The sequence below is a fragment of the Microcebus murinus genome, chromosome 16, assembly GCF_040939455.1.
Source record: "Microcebus murinus isolate Inina chromosome 16, M.murinus_Inina_mat1.0, whole genome shotgun sequence".
Taxonomy (NCBI): Eukaryota; Metazoa; Chordata; class Mammalia; order Primates; family Cheirogaleidae; genus Microcebus; species Microcebus murinus.
The window spans coordinates 72257941-72273834 of NC_134119.1; positions in this window are offsets into that span (position 1 = coordinate 72257941).

Below are 15894 nucleotides of genomic sequence, written 5' to 3' on the forward strand. Positions count from 1 at the left end.
TCTGAGGGGACAGAGAGGAAATGGGACCCACTTGGGGTGGGGAAGGAGCAGTGGCAGGGTCCCCTTTACACTCCAGAAAGGCCTCTGAGGCTGCAACTTAGAGAGGGAGGCCCAGACCCAGGCCCTGGTGCAGTCTACCAGGTGGTCAAAGAACCTTGGGGTGGAGCAGGCCTGGAAACTTGGGGATTTACCGAAAACAGCATTCAGATAGGTATTAAGGGCTCAACAAAGAAGGGTAGGGTGAGGAACATTTGCAAGAGAGAAAAGTTTATTTTTATTTATTTATTTATTTTTTGAGACAGTCTCGCTTTGTTGCCCAGTCTAGAGTGCCGTGGCATCAGCCTAGCTCACAGCAACCTCCAACTCCTGGGCTCAAGCAATCCTGCTGCCTCAGCCTCCCGAGTAGCTGGGACTACAGGCATGCGCCACCAGGGCCGGCTAATTTTTTCTATATATATTAGTTGGCCAATTAATTTCTTTCTATTTATAGTAGAGACGGGGTCTCGCTCTTGCTCAGGCTGGTTTCAAACTCCTGACCTCGAGCAGTCCGCCCACCTCGGCCTCCCAGAGTGCTAGGATTACAGGCGTGAGCCACTGGTGCCCAGCCATTATTTATTTTTTTTGAGACAAAGTCTCACTTTGTTGCCCAGGCTAGAGTGAGTGCCATGGTGTCAGCCTAGCTCACAGCAACCTCAAACTCCTGGGCTCAAGCGATCCTCCTGCCTCAGCCTCCCGAGTAGCTGGTACTACAGGCATGTGCCACCATGCCCGGCTAATTTTTTCTATATGTTTTCAGTTGGTCAATTAATTTCTTTCTAGTTATAGTAGATACGAGTCTCACTCTTGCTCAGAGCTGGTTTCCAACTAATGACCTCGAGCAATCCACCCTCCTCGGCCTCCCAGAGTGTTAGGATTACAGCCTTGAGCCACCATGTCTGGCTGAGAGAAAGTTTTAATGTGCTTTCATATGTAAAATACAAAGAACAGCATATCCATCATTCCTTTGGACAGAGGCCTGAGAAAACAAGGCCTCAGGAAGGATGAGACTTAAAGTGAAATAATAATCATAACAACAACTGTCTTCTCCAGGGTCCTAGCACCTTGACCCATACTGTGCCCTGGGATTGATTTTGAAGAATTAAAGAACCCAAGAAACACCTAGAATTTAGCAACACAGGCCGGGCGAGGTGGCTCACGCCTGTAATCTTAGCACTCTGGGAGGTCAAGGTGGGCAGATCGCTCGAGGTCAGGAGTTCGAAACCAGCCTGAGCAAGAGCGAGACCCCGTCTCTACTATAAATAGAAAGAAATTAATTGGCCAACTAATATATATATATATAAAAAAAATTAGCCGGGCATGGTGGCGCATGCCTGTAGTCCCAGCTACTTGGGAGGCTGAGGCAGAAGGATTGCTTGAGCCAGGAGATTGAGGTTGCTGTGAGCTAGGCTGACGCCATGGCACTCACTCTAGCCTAGGCAACAAAGCGAGACTCTGTCTCAAAAAAAAAAAAAAAAAAAAAAGAAACAACATAGCAACACATAGAGCATAGACTTTATAGCATGGAGCAGTCAAATCCCCTAATTGGCAAATGCTCCAGTTTTGTCCTGCTTTTAGTATACTAAAAAAAAGAGAAAATATATATATTTTTTGACACAGAGTCTCACTCTGTTGCCTAGGCTAGAGTGCTGTGGTGTCAGCCTAGCTCACAGCAACCTCACATTCCCCTGCTCAACTAATCTTTTGCCTCAGCCTCCCAAGTAGCTGAGACTACAGCTATGTGCCACCATGCCCAGCTAATTTTTTCTATATATATTTAATTGTCCAATTAATTTTCTATTTTTAGTAGAGACGAGGGTCTCACTCTTGCTCAGGCTGGTTTCTCCTGACCTTGAGCAATCCACCTGCCTGGGCCTCCCAGAGTGCTAGGATTACAGGCGTGAGCCACCGTGCCTGGCCAAGAAAAATTTTTAAGCAAAGGGGAAAGCCCCAGCCCTCTGCTGTGGCACCCCAGGTGGTTCCACCCCTAAGGCCACAGAGAAGAAGCTCTAGCTCCATCCCCAGAAGACAAATCATCCACTGAAGCCAGGGTACTGTTCCTTGGATGCCCAGGGGCTGGGAATTCTGCCACCCACAATAGGTGTGAACCTGGCACCTTCAGTTTTACAGCCCCAAGGGACAGCCTTTCCCACCTCCAGACACCAACTCTCCCATATGATTACCTCATTTCAAACACACAGTTCAATCATTTTTAGTAACTTGACCCTGTTGTGTAACCCTCACCGCCCTTATCCCCAGAAAGATCTCTTAGCCAGGCCAATATACTGTGAGTCGTTTCCCCGCCCCTGTCCCCGATAATCTAACATCACTATCTGTTCTGGACATTTCATATCAGTGGGAACACACAATACGCAGTCTTGGTCCCTGCCTTCACTGCCCTATCTTTGGCTCAGACTCCCAGACACTGTGCTACCCAAGCATTGTGAATTTTGCTTGGTCGGATTACTTAGTGTTTTCCATTCAAAAGCAGTTGGTCTGATAAGTGCTTCCCTACCAAGGTGGGCAACTGAGGCAGAATGGCTATCCAGCTGTGGATGGCCATCCAGCCTTGGGAGACCAGCCATCTTCCAGGAAGAGACAGCCCAGGCTTGCCACGCCCTGACCTCATCCCCTCCCTCTTGACAAAGGCTGGTCTCCACCCTGCTCTTTGTGTTTAAGCCATTGATTAACTCTTCTCTTTTTTTTTTTTTTGAGACAGAATCTAACTCTGTTGCCCGGGCTAGCATTCTGTGGCATCAGCCTAGTTTACAGCAACCTCAAACTCCTGGGCTCAAGTGATCCTCCTGTCTCAGCCTCCCAAGTAGCTGGGAATACAGGCATGCCCCACCATGCCCGGCTAATTTTTTCTATATATATTAGTTGGCCAATTAATTTCTTTCTATTTTTAGTAGAGACTTGGTATTGCTCTTACGCAGGCTGGTCTCGAACTCCTGAGCTCAAACTAATCCGCCGACCTCAGTTTCCCAGAGTGCTAGGAGTTAGGCCACAGAACCTGGCCTAACTCTTCTCTTTTAACCTCAGGAAATATATTTGATAAACAAGGATGGGGGCCTGTGTGGGCTCATACTTGTAATCCCAGCACTTTGGAAGGCCCAGGTAGGAGGCTCTCTTGAGCCCAGGAGTTCCAGGTTGCAGTGACCTTTGATTAGGACAGCCTGGGTGACAGAGTAAGACCCTGTATCAAAGAAAAAAAACACACAAAAAATTACAAGGATGGATTTCCTAGTAGTCCACCTTCAGAAGCTTCCTCACTCCTTAGCATACCTGCTCTGCTAAGCCACAAGTTGTCCCCAAAAGTCACTGACAGTTTGTCTTTGCCAGGGACACACTCTGCCTGCTCAGGTCCTTTGCTCCTGGTGGATCCACATGCCCTGCCTGGCTTTTAATTTTTTCTTTTGACTCCACACAAGCAACTTGATACCTGCCCTTTTAAAAGAGTTAAGGTGAGGGGCCGAGCGCGGTGGCTCACGCCTGTAATCCTAGCACTCTGGGAGTCTGAGGCAGGCGGATTACTTGAGGTCAGGAGTTCAAAACCAGCCTGAGGCCGGGCGCGGTGGCTCACGCCTGTAATCCTAGCTCTTGGGAGGCCGAGGTGGGCGGATTGCTCAAGGTCAGGAGTTCAAAACCAGCCTGAGCAAGAGCGAGACCCCGTCTCTACTATAAATAGAAAGAAATCAATTGGCCAACTGATATATATATAAAAAATTAGCCGGGCATGGTGGCACATGCCTGTAGTCCCAGCTACCAGGGAGGCTGAGGCAGAAGGATCGCTCGAGCCCAGGAGTTTGAGGTTGCTGTGAGCTAGGCTGATGCCACGGCACTCACTCTAGCCTGGGCAACAAAAGCGAGACTCTGTCTCAAAAAAAAAAAAAAAAAAAAAAAAAAAACCAGCCTGAGTGAGGCCCCGTCTTTACTATAAATAGAAATTAATTGGCCAACTAATATATATAGAAAAAAATGAGCCAGGCATGGTGGTGCATGCCTGTAGTCCCAGCTACTCGGGAGGCTGAGGCAGGAGGATTGCTTCAGCCCAGGAGTTTGAGGTTGCTGTGAGCTAGGCTGACGCCACGGCACTCACTCTAGCTTGGGGAACAAAGCAAGACTCTCTCAAAAATAAATAAATAAATAAATAAAAATAAAAAAAAGTTAAAGTGAGGCCAGGTGTAGTGGCTCACACCTGTAATCTGAGCACTCTGGGAAGCCAAGGTGGGTGGATCGCCTGAGCCCAGGAGTTTGAGGTTGCTGTGAGCTAGGCTGACACCATGGCACTCTAGCCCGGGCAACAGAGTGAGACTGTCTCAAAAAAAAAAAAAAAAAGTTAAGGTGAAATGCACATGACACAAAATTAACCATTTTAAAGCGAACAGAACAGTTTAGAACCTTTTAGTATAGCCACAATGTTGTACAACCACCTCCTCTATCTAGTTCTAAAACATTTTCCTCACCACAAAATAAAAATCTATTCCTCCCTACGTCCAGCCCCTGGAAACCACTAACCTACTTTCTATCTCTATAAATGTGCACATTCTGGTTATTTTATATAAATGAACCATACAATATGTGGGTATTTTATATAAATGAAGCATACAATATGTGGGTTTTGTGTCTGACTTCTTTCATTCAGCACAATGTTTTCAAGGTTCAACCGTGTTGTGGCACATAGCAGTACTTCCTTTTCATGGCTGAATAGGACTCATTGGATGGACATGACACTTTTCTTTATTCATTTATCAGCTAATGGATATTTGGGTCATTTCCACCTTTTAGTTATTGTGAATAGTGCTGCTATGAACATTCCTGCTTAAGGATGTGTTTGAACACTTGTTTTCAGTTCCTTTGCATATATACCTAGGAGATGAATTGCTGGGCAGTGTAAGAAGGTTCTAATTTCCCCACATCCTCACCAACATTTGTTATTTTTAGTTTTTCTTTATAGCCATCCCAGTGGGTGTGAAGCAGTATTTTGTTGTGGTTTGATTTGCATTTCCCTGGTGACTACTGATGTTGAGCATCTTTTCTTTCATGCACTTACTAGCCACTTGTATATCTTCTAGGGACCCCTTCTCCTTTTTAGATAGTTGTATTGAAGTCTAATTTATATGCCGTAAAATACATATGGCATATGGGTGTTGGGTGGGATCTCAATGTCACATCCTCATTGTCCCCTGCCCATTCATGTGTTCCCCCTAGGCAACTGCATTGACACCACACCCTTCACATACCTCATTTTACAAACATAGGCAGATAATCCTGGCCTAGCAGTGATTTCATTACTGGTTGGAAAATTATGTTTTCCAAATTGTAACATTTAATTTTTTTTTTTTTTTTTTTTTTTTTTTTTTTTTGAGACAGAGTCTCACTTTCTTGCCCAGGCTAGAGTGAGTGCCGTGGCATCAGCCTGGCTCACAGCAACCTCAAACTCCTGGGCTCAGCGATCCTACTGCCTCAGCCTTCCTAGTAGCTGGGACTACAGGCATGCGCCACCATGCCCGGCTAATATTTTTTGTATATATATTTTTAGTTAGTCAATTAATTTCTTTCTATATTTTGGTAGAGACGGGGTCTTGCTCAGGCTGGTTTTGAACTCCTGACCTCGAGCAATCCGCCCGCCTCGGCCTCCCAGAGTGCTAGGATTACAGGCGTGAGCCACCGCGCCCGGCCGTAACATTTAATTATTAGCAGGCATTCTTCTGTAAGCAAGAGCTAGGGCCATGTGTTCCCCTGAAATACACTTGCCCTTGGGAAGGCAGGATGGATGCCAAGTTCTCAGAGTGAGGGGCTGGCTTAAAAGCCATATCATATGGTGACAGATGGGTGTGTTTTACTGGCTCTCTCTTTTTTTTTTGAGAACATTTAAGGACTCATGGATAATGTGGATTTACCGTGTGTCAGGTGATGACATTCACCATTCTTTTTTTTTTTTTTTGAGACAGAATCTCACTTTGTTGCCCAGGCTAGAGTGAGTGCCGTGGCGTCAGCCTAGCTCACAGCAACCTCAATCTCCTGGGCTCAAGCGATCCTCCTGCCTCAGCCTGCCGAGTAGCTGGGACGACAGGCATGTGCCACCATGCCCAGCTAATTTTTTGTATATATATTTTTAGTTGGTCAATTAATTTTTCTATTTTTAGTAGAGACGGGGGTCTCGCTCAGGCTGGTCTCGAACTCCTGACCTCAAGCAATCCTCCCGCCTCGGCCTACCAGAGTGCTAGGATTACAGGCGTGAGCCACTGCGCCTGGCCCGACATTCACCATTCTTATGTTGGAGTTGTACAGTCAGGTTTGGCTTCTGTGTCCTTTTAACATGTCATTCTTTGGGCACCTTTTACTTTGTAGCATAACAAGATGTTTCAGGCTCACCTGGGATTTTTCCTGAAAAGCCTGGAATCAGTCATTTCTCCTGGGGGTCCTGTTCCTCTTGGCAGAGAAAGGTATGAGACCCTGGGCTCCCTCCCATCCCTGGAAACCACAGGTTCCCTTCAGAAGGCAGGCAGCAGACAGAAAGGGTGAGGGCACTCACTGAATCTTGGACTGGGTTGAACTCATACAGGCTGTGGAGCTCTGGATAACCCCTTCTGCACTCTGAGGACTTATTTCCCCATCTGTGAAATGGGGACTACAGTAAGCTGAAAACAGACCCCAAAGATATATACATCCTAATTCTTGGAGCCTGCAAGTGTTACATTATTGGGCAAAAGGGTCTTTGCAATTGTGATTAAAGATCTTGAAATGGGAAGATTATCCCAAATTATTTGGTGGGCCCTAAATGTAAGTTAACATACATTCCTGTAAGAGAGTGGCAGAGGAGAAAATAATAGACTGAGTAGCTTTAACAATAAAAGTTTATTTTTCACAGTTCTGGAGGGTGAAGTCTAAATCAAGGTGCTGGTAAGGTAGGTTTCATTTTGAGGACTTCTCTTGGTTTGCTGGAGGTAGGATTTTTTTGTGTGTGGGAGAACTCTCTGGTCTCTCTTCTTGTAAGGCACTAAACCCATCCTGGGGGCCTCATGACTTCATCTAACTCTAGTTCCAAATGCCACCCCATGGGGGTTAGGGCTGCAACCTACGAGCTCGAGGGGCACAACTCAGCCCACAGCAGGAGGAATAGGAAGTTGGTTTTGAAGATGTCGGCCTTACAGAGTGGAGCGACACAGCCACAGTCTCGGGAATACCTGGAGCCCCCAGAAGCTGGGAGGGGCAGGGAAGGACCTCTCCTGGCCTCCAGAACTGTGAGATCATCTATTTTTGTTTTAAGCCGCCACGTTTGTGGTAAGCTGTTACAAAAGCTACAGGAAACTAATGGAGGAACCGTAATGATCCCAAAGAGCAATTGAGAAGATCCAGCTGGACGTTCATCTTCTGCTTCCCGTCCTGCTCCCACATCCACTCCCCATCTGAAACCCTTGAAATGGGAATCAGATCATATCACCTTCTGCTAAAACCTGTTAGCTCCTCATGACACTTGAAGAAACATCCAGGCAAAAGCCATACATGGTATTGTTCACTGCAACAGCTGCGTTACTAACAGTACAAGCAGGAGGGAGACCCAGATGCAGTCAAGAGAACACGTAAGCAAACTGTAGGGTATTCATATGGTGAGACCCTACATAGCAAGGGCAGGGAAGGAACTAAGGCCACACATGGCCACACAGATGTGCACTGAGGGAGAGAAACCACATAGAGAAGTACAAATTCCATGTGTTTCCAAGAATAGACAGGCAAAGCAGCCCTGTGAAGTCAGGATGGCAGCTAAGAGGGGCATGAGGCATTTCTGGGAGCCAGAGATATTCTGTTTTTTGCTATCAGAGCTGATAACCTGCAGTGCTCACTGTACATATATCTATACATCATAAGCCTCCATGAAAAGGTTAAAAAGTCAGGCTGGATGTAGTGGCTCACACCTGTAATCCCAGCACTTTGGGGGGCCAAGGTGGGAGGATCACTTGAAGCCAAGAGTTCAAGACCAGCCTGGGCAATGTAGCGAGAACCCATAACTATTTGAAAAAAAAAAAAATTGCATAGTTTCTGCAGGTCAGGGAAAAAAATTAAATAATTTAAAAATTAAAGAAAGATTAAAATGTCTATGGAGGCTGGGCACGGTGACTCATACCTGTAATCCTAGCACTCTGGGATGCCGAGGCAGGAGGATCATTTGAGGTCAGGAGTTTGAGACCAGCCTGAGCAAGAGGGAGACCCTGTCTCTACTAAAAATAGAAAAAATTAGCCAGTCAACTAAAAACAGAAACAATAAAATTAGCCGGGCATAGTGGTGTGTGTCTGTAGTCTCAGCTACTTAGAGGCTGAGGCAGGAGGATCGCTTGAGCACAGGAATTTGAGGTTGCTGTGAGCGAGTCTGACACCCTGGCACTCACTCTAGCCCAGGCAACAAAGCAAGACTTTGAGGGGAAAAAAAGTATCTATGGAGAGAGACAGTAGCTTAGTGGTTGCCAGGGACTGGTGGGAGAGGGAATGGGAATGGAGTACTGATAGATACAGGATTTACTTTTGGGGTAATAAAAATGTTTTGCAAGTAGGCAGAGATGGCAGTCACACAATATTGAGAATATGTCGAATGCCGCTGAATGTACACTTTAAATGTGAGTTTTAACTCAATTACAAAAAAAAAAAAAGTTTAAAATAGAACCCAAACCTCATCTTATGGTCTATAAAACTGGCAGGGTTGGCTGGGCGAGGTGGCTCACGCCTGTAATCCTAGAACTCTGGGAGGCCGAGGCACACAGATCACTCAAGGTCAGGAGTTCCAAACCAGCCTGAGCAAGAGCAAGACCCCGTCTCTACTAAAAATACAAAGAAACTAATTGACCAACTAAAAATATATATACAAAAATTTAGCCAGGCATGGTGGTGCATGTCTGTAGTCCCAGCTACTTGGGAGGCTGAGGCAGGAGGATTGCTTGAGCCCAGGAGTTTGAGGTTGCTGTGAGCTAGGCTGATGCCTCGGCACTCTAGCCCAGGCAATAGAGTGAGACTCTGTCTCAAAAAAAAAAAAAAAAAGTACACTCATGATGTGCAACCATCACAACCATCAAGTTCCAGAATAGAATTTGATTTTATTCTAAACCAAATAGGATCACTGGAGGGCACATGATTGTGGAAGCTGGCAGGTCTGAAATCTGCAATGTAGACTGGCAATCTGGAGACTCAGGGAAGAATTCTACCGTCTGCTGGTAGGATTCTCTCTTCCTCAGGATAGATCAGTCTTCCTTAAGACCTTCAACCGATTGTATGAGGCCCACCTACACTATTGCAGATAATCTGCTTTACTCAAACTCTACTGATTTAAATGTTAATCTCACTTAAAAAAATATCTTCAGAGAAACATCTAGAATAATGTTTGACCAAATTACAGTATCTGATACGATAGCTTAGTCAAGCTGACACATGAAATTAACCATCACAAGTAGAGCGTAGTGGCTCACGCCTATAATCCCAGCACTTTGGGAGGCTGAGATGGGAGGACTGCTTGAGACCAGGAGTTGTAGACCACCCTAGGCAACATAGTGAGACCCCATCTCTACAAATATAAAAACATAGAAAAATTAGTCGTGCATGGTGGTGTATGGTGGTAAATTAGTCATGCATGGTTCCAGCTACTTGGGAGGCTGAGGCAAGAGGATGGCTTGAGGCCAGGACAGCCTGGGCTACAGAGGGAGACCTCATTTCTAAAAAAAAAAAAAAATAACTACCATATTGACACATCCTGTCCAGGTATAAACCCAGAGATATGTCTGCACAGGTACCCTAGTCTGTATGAGGCTGTGTGTCACAGCATTGCAGGGACCACAGGTGAAGGGAGTGGCTGCCTGGGGTCTATCACAGGGCAATGAGTCTACCAGGGCAGCCTGTGATGGAACCCTCCATGGCAGGTGGCAGCCTAACCCATGGCCACTCAGAGATTTCTATCTATCAATCATGCTAGAGGACACTCAGCAGCAGTCTGAGGAGGACAGCTGAGAAGAGGAAGGGCAGTGGGGACAGTGTGGGCAATTATGGGGGGAAAATAGCACAATAAAATATAAAGAGAAATCTCTGGAATAAGGAAATCCATAATAAAAGTTGATTAGAGGGTACCAGGGTCTGGGAGGACAGGGATTGGGGATCATATGAGTTTCCTAGAGTTCCCGTAACAAAGTACCACAAACTGGGTTGTCTAAAACCACAGAAATGTATTCTCTCACATTTCCAAGGCCAGAAGTCCAAATTCTGGGTGTTGGTAGGGTTAGTGCCTTCTGGGGGTTATGAGGGAGAAGTTATTCCATGCCTCTCTGTTAGCTTCTGGTGGCTTGTAACATGGTGGCTTCTTGCCTTCTAGACATATTATTCCAATCTCTGCCTATGTCTTTTTTTTTTTTTTTTTTTGAGACAAAGTCTCACTCTGTTGGCCAGGCTAGAGTGCCATGATGTCAGCCTAGCTCACAGCAACCTCAAACTCCTGGGCTCAAGCAATCCTTCTGCCTCAGCCTCCTGGGACTACAGGAATGGGCCACCATGCCTGGCTAATTTTTTCTATATATTTTTAGTTGTTCAGCTAATTTCTTTCTATTTTTAGTAGAGACAGGGATCTCGCTCTTGCTCAGGCTGGTTTTGAACTCCTGAACTTGAGCAATCTGCCCGCCTCAGCCTCCCAGAGTGCTAGGATTATAGGCGAGAGCCACCATGCCCAGCCTGCCTATGTCTTTTTAAAAAATTTGTTTTAGAGACAGAGTCTCACTATGTTGCCCAGGCTGGACACAAACTCCTGGGCTCAAGGGAGTCTCCCACCTCAGCCTTCAAAGTAGCTGAACTTATAGGACGTGGCCACCATGCCTGGCTTCTGCCTCTGTCTTTATGTGGCACTCTCCTTTGTGTATGTAGCTCTTCTCTTCTAATAAGGACATTAGTCATATTGGATTAGGACTTACCCTACTCCAGTTTGACCTCACTTTAAGTTTATTACATCTGCAAAGACCCTATTTCCAAATAAGGTCATATTCACAGGTCCAGGGTGTTAAGACTTCAATATATATATATATATATATTTATTTATTTATTTTTAGACAGAGTCTTACTTTGTTGCCCGCGCTAGAGTGTCATGGCGTCAGCCTAGCTCATAGCAACCTCAAACTCCCGGGCACAAGCAATCCTTCTGTCTCAGCCTCCTGAGTAGCTGACTATCGGCATGTGACACCATGCCCGCCTAATTTTTCTATATATTTTTAGCTGTTCAATTAACTTCTTTCTATTTTTGGTAGATACGGGGTCTCACTCTTGCTCAGGCTGGTCTTGAACTCCTCAGCTCAAACAATCTGCCTGCCTCAGCCTCCCAGAGTGCTAGGATTACAGGCGTGAGCCACCGCGCCCGGCTGCAACATATCTTTTTGAAGAACAGAAGTCAGCCCACAACAGGCGTATAATGGGTTGAATAGTAAACCCTAAGAAGATATGTCCACGTTCTAATCCTCAGGACCTATAAATGTGAACTTATTTAGAAAAGGTCTTTACAGATATACAGTCCTACATCACTTAACAGGGATAATGAATACACAAGTCAGTAATATAGGCAATTATCAAGTATGTACTCTACATAACTGTACATGCTATACTTGTTTATGACTGGCAGCACAGTACATTTGTTTATTTTTTAAAATTTTTTAACGTAAATGGAATGGAATCAAACAGTACATTTGTTTGTACCAGTATCACCACAAATATGTGAAGTATGTCTTGCATTAAGATGCTATGATGGGCCGGGCGTGGTGGCTCACGCCTGTAATCCTAGCACTCTGGGAGGCCCAGGCGGGCGGATTGCTCCAGGTCAAAAGTTCCAAACCAGCCTGAGCAAGAGCGAGACTCCGTCTCTACTATAAATAGAAAGAAATTAATTGGCCAACTAATATACATAGAAAAAATTAGCCAGGCATGGTGGTGCATGCCTGTAGTCCCAGGTACTTGGGAGGCTGAGGCAGTAGGATCGCTTGAGCTCAAGAGTTTGAGGTTGCTGTGAGCTAGGCTGATGTCACGGCACTGACTCTAGCCTGGGCAACAAAGTGAGACTCTGTCTCAAAATAAATAAATAAATAAATAAATAAATAAATAAATAAATAAATAAATAAATAAATAAATAAGATGCTATGATGGAGGTTGGTCTGAGTGCAATGGTGTTTACAACTAATTGATCACAATCAGTTACAGATTCCTTTTTTATTTTTTTTTTGAGACAGTCTCGCTTTGTGTCCCAGGCTAGAGTGAGTGCCGTGGCGTCAGTTTAGCTCACAGCAACCTCAAACTCCTGGGCTCAAGCAATTCTACTGCCTCAGCCTCCCAAGTACCTGGGACTACAGGCATGTGCCACCATGCCCGGCTAATTTTTTTTTTATATATATATTAGTTGGCCAATTAATTTCTTTCTATTTATAGTAGAGACGGGGTCTGCTCTTGCTCAGGCTGGTTTCGAACTCCTGACCTCAAGCAATCAGCCCGCCTCGGCCTCCCAGAGTGCTAGGATTACAGGCGTGAGCCACCACACCGGCCAAGTTATAGATTCCTTTGTTCCTTCTCCACTCCCACTGCTCCACTTGACCAGCCTTAAAAAAAAAAAAAGATGCTATGATGGGGCCAGGTGAGGTGGCTCATAGCCTATAATCCTAGCACTCTGGGAGGCTGAGGTGAACAGATTGCTCCAGGTCAGGAGTCTGAAACCAGCCTGAGCAAGAGCGAGACCCTGTCTGTACTATAAATAGAAAGAAATTAATTGGCCAACTAATATATATAGAAAAAGTTAGCCGGGCATGGTGGCGTGTGCCTGTAGTCCCAGCTACTCGGGAGGCTGAGGCAGGAGGATTGCTTGAGCCCAGGAGTTTGAGGTTGCTGTGAGCTAGGCTGACTCCATGGCACTCACTCTAGCCTGGGCAACAAAGCAAGACTCTGTCTAAAAAAAAAAAAAAAGATGCTATGATGGGGCAGGGTGAGGAGGCTCAGGCCTGTAATCCTAGCACTCTGGGAGGCCGAGGTGGGAGGATTGCTCAAGGTCAGCAGTTCAAAACCAGCCTGAGCAAGAGCAAGACCCTGTCTCTACTAAAAATAGAAAGAAATTAATTGGCCAACTAAAAATATATAGAAAAAATTAGCAGGGCATGGTGGCGCATGCCTGTAGTCCCAGCTACCTGGGAGGCTGAGGCAGGAGGATCACTTGAGCCCAGGAGTTTGAGGTGGCTGTGAGCTAGGGTGACAGCATGGCATGCTAGCCAGGGCAACAGAGTGAGGCTCTGTCTCAAAAAAAAAAAAAAAGAAAAAAAAAGATGCTGTGATGTGGCTCACACCTGTAATCCTAGCACTTTGGGCAGCCTTGGCAGGAGGATCGCATAAACTCAGGAGTTCAAGACCAGCATGAGCAAGAGTGAGACCCGTCTCTACTAAAAATAGAAAAATTAGCTGGACTAGGTGGTGCGCACCTGTAGTCCTAGTGACTTGGGAGGCTGCGGCAGGAGGATCACTTTAGCCCAAGAGTTTGAGGGTGCAGTGAGCTGTGATGATGCCACTGTACTCTACTTGGACTATAGAGTAAGAGTCTCAAAAAAATAAACATCACTAGATGATAAGAACTTTTCAGCTCCATTATAATACTCTTGGCCCACCATTGTATCTGTGGGCCATCATTGACCAAACAAACTATAATTAAATTAAGGATCTGAAGATCAGGTCGTCTGGGATTTTCCAGGTGGATCCTAAGTCTAATGACAAATGTACTTATTTTTTGAGACAGAGTCTCGCTTTGTTGCCCAGGCTAGAGTGAGTGCTGTGGCGTCAGCCTAGCTCACAGCAACCTCAAACTCCTGGGCTCAAGCGATCCTGCTGCCTCAGCCTCCGAAGTACCTGGGACTACAGGCATGCGCCACCATGCCTGGCTAATTTTTTTTTATATATATATATTTTAGTTGGCCAATTTCTATTTTTTTATAGTAGAGATGGGGTCTTGCTCTTGCTCAGGCTTTTTTTTTTTTTTTTTTGAGATAGAGTCTCACTTTGTTGCCCAGGGTAGAGTGAGTGCTGTGGTGTCAGCCTAGCTCACAGCAACCTCAAACTCCTGGGCTCAAGCAATCCTGCTGCCTCAACCTCCCGAGTAGCTGGGACTACAGGCATGCGCCACCATGTCCAGGTAATTTTTTGTATATATATATTAGTTGGCCAATTCATTTCTTTCTATTTATAGTAGAAATGGGGTCTCGCTCTTGCTCAGGCTGGTTTCGAACTCCTAACCTTGAGCGATTCTCCCACCTCGGCCTCTCAGAGTGCTAGGATTATAGGTGTGAGCCACCACGCCCGGCCTCCACCACATACTTCTGGACCTCTGGATGTGTTGGCTCCCAGAAAGCACCTCTGGGTGAGGTCTTAGCCTCGCCCTCCTATATGCCCACTCTGGCTTGGACTCTGCCAGGATAAACCCTCTGGTTTCCCTGAGTCTGCCTGAGCCTGGTTTCCAGTTGGTCCCCCTCCTTCAATGCTGTCCTGGCACCTCTTGAAGCCTTAGATCTCCCATCTGGACAATGGGGCCCACATTTGGCCTGGTGCCTGGTAGTGAGGGGATGCTCCAAAGGATGCTCTGGCACCAGGTAACACTGCTTGTGTGGCTGCCCCACACTGGGATGAAGGTCTTAGGCCTAGAAGGAGGAAGGAGGCACTCTTACAACCATCATGCAGAGAGAAGAGCCCGGGCCTCGGTGGGCTACTGAAACCCCAGGGCCTGTTGCCTGGAGGGCCTGTAATGAGGGGCAGCCAACCACAGGGTGGCAGAGACCTAATATACCCCCGGAATCTGCTAGGTGTACAGTGACCTCGCTGGGCACTGCCCACCCACTGCTCCCTACGTGCTTATTCTGCCTTAGGGCCTTTGCACTTGTTTCTGTCTGAACTGCCCTTCCCACAGGTGTTTGAGGGTGGCCCCTAGGAGAGCCACGACTACACTTTTTACTTATTTCTACCTTCTGGCCCTGGGTATCTGTGCCTGGGGTAGGTGTCAGTCACGTGCTCCACACTTCAGTGATTTTGGGAACCAGCACAGGGTGGGGCTGTGGAAAGTGTTCAGCAAATATGGCTAAAGGATGCCCACACCTCACTCTACGCATTGCCAACCACCAACTTTCTTTCCCAATTATCAGAGAAAGTGAGGGTCGCGGCCTCGGCCTCCTCTGGGTAGTGGGAGAGCAGTGGGCGAGGCCCTGCGGAGGGGAAGGGAGGGCGTGGAGGTCCGCGACCACGCCACGGAGGGGCGGGGCCTGGATTTGGGGGCCGCGCGGCAGGGCTGGAACAAAGGCAGGGGCGGGGACAAAGCCTCGCAGCCCCCTGTCCCTGGCAGGAACAAAGGCCACACCCGGCACGGTGGCCCGACTTGCCTCAGCCGCCGCCACGTGTAGGCACCTGGGAGCTGGGCCAGGGACTGTGGCGAGTTCCCTCCTGCTCCGTCGCCGTTGCTGGAGCGCGCCTGGGGAGCGGCGGACAGGGTTTTGCGGCTGCTGGCGCCAGCCCTCGCGGCCTCCACGCCCCCTCCCGGAAGCTGCCACCCATCCCACTCGTCGCCGGGACTGGAGACCTCAGGACCTGCACAGGAGTTGAGGCCCGCCCCCTTGGACAAAGCCCGAGGCACTCATCTCTCGGGTTTTCTCCCGCCGAGGGGACTCAGGGGGCTCCCCTCTCTCAACAGGCCCCGCTTCCCCCCAGTTATGGTCTGCACGCACACGCTCCGCTCCCCCTCAGACAGGATTCTCCCCACACAGACCCTGCTTCCTTCCTTAGGATCCCCACTGTGGAGGCTCAGGTTGTCCACCCGGAAGCAGCACTCAGGAG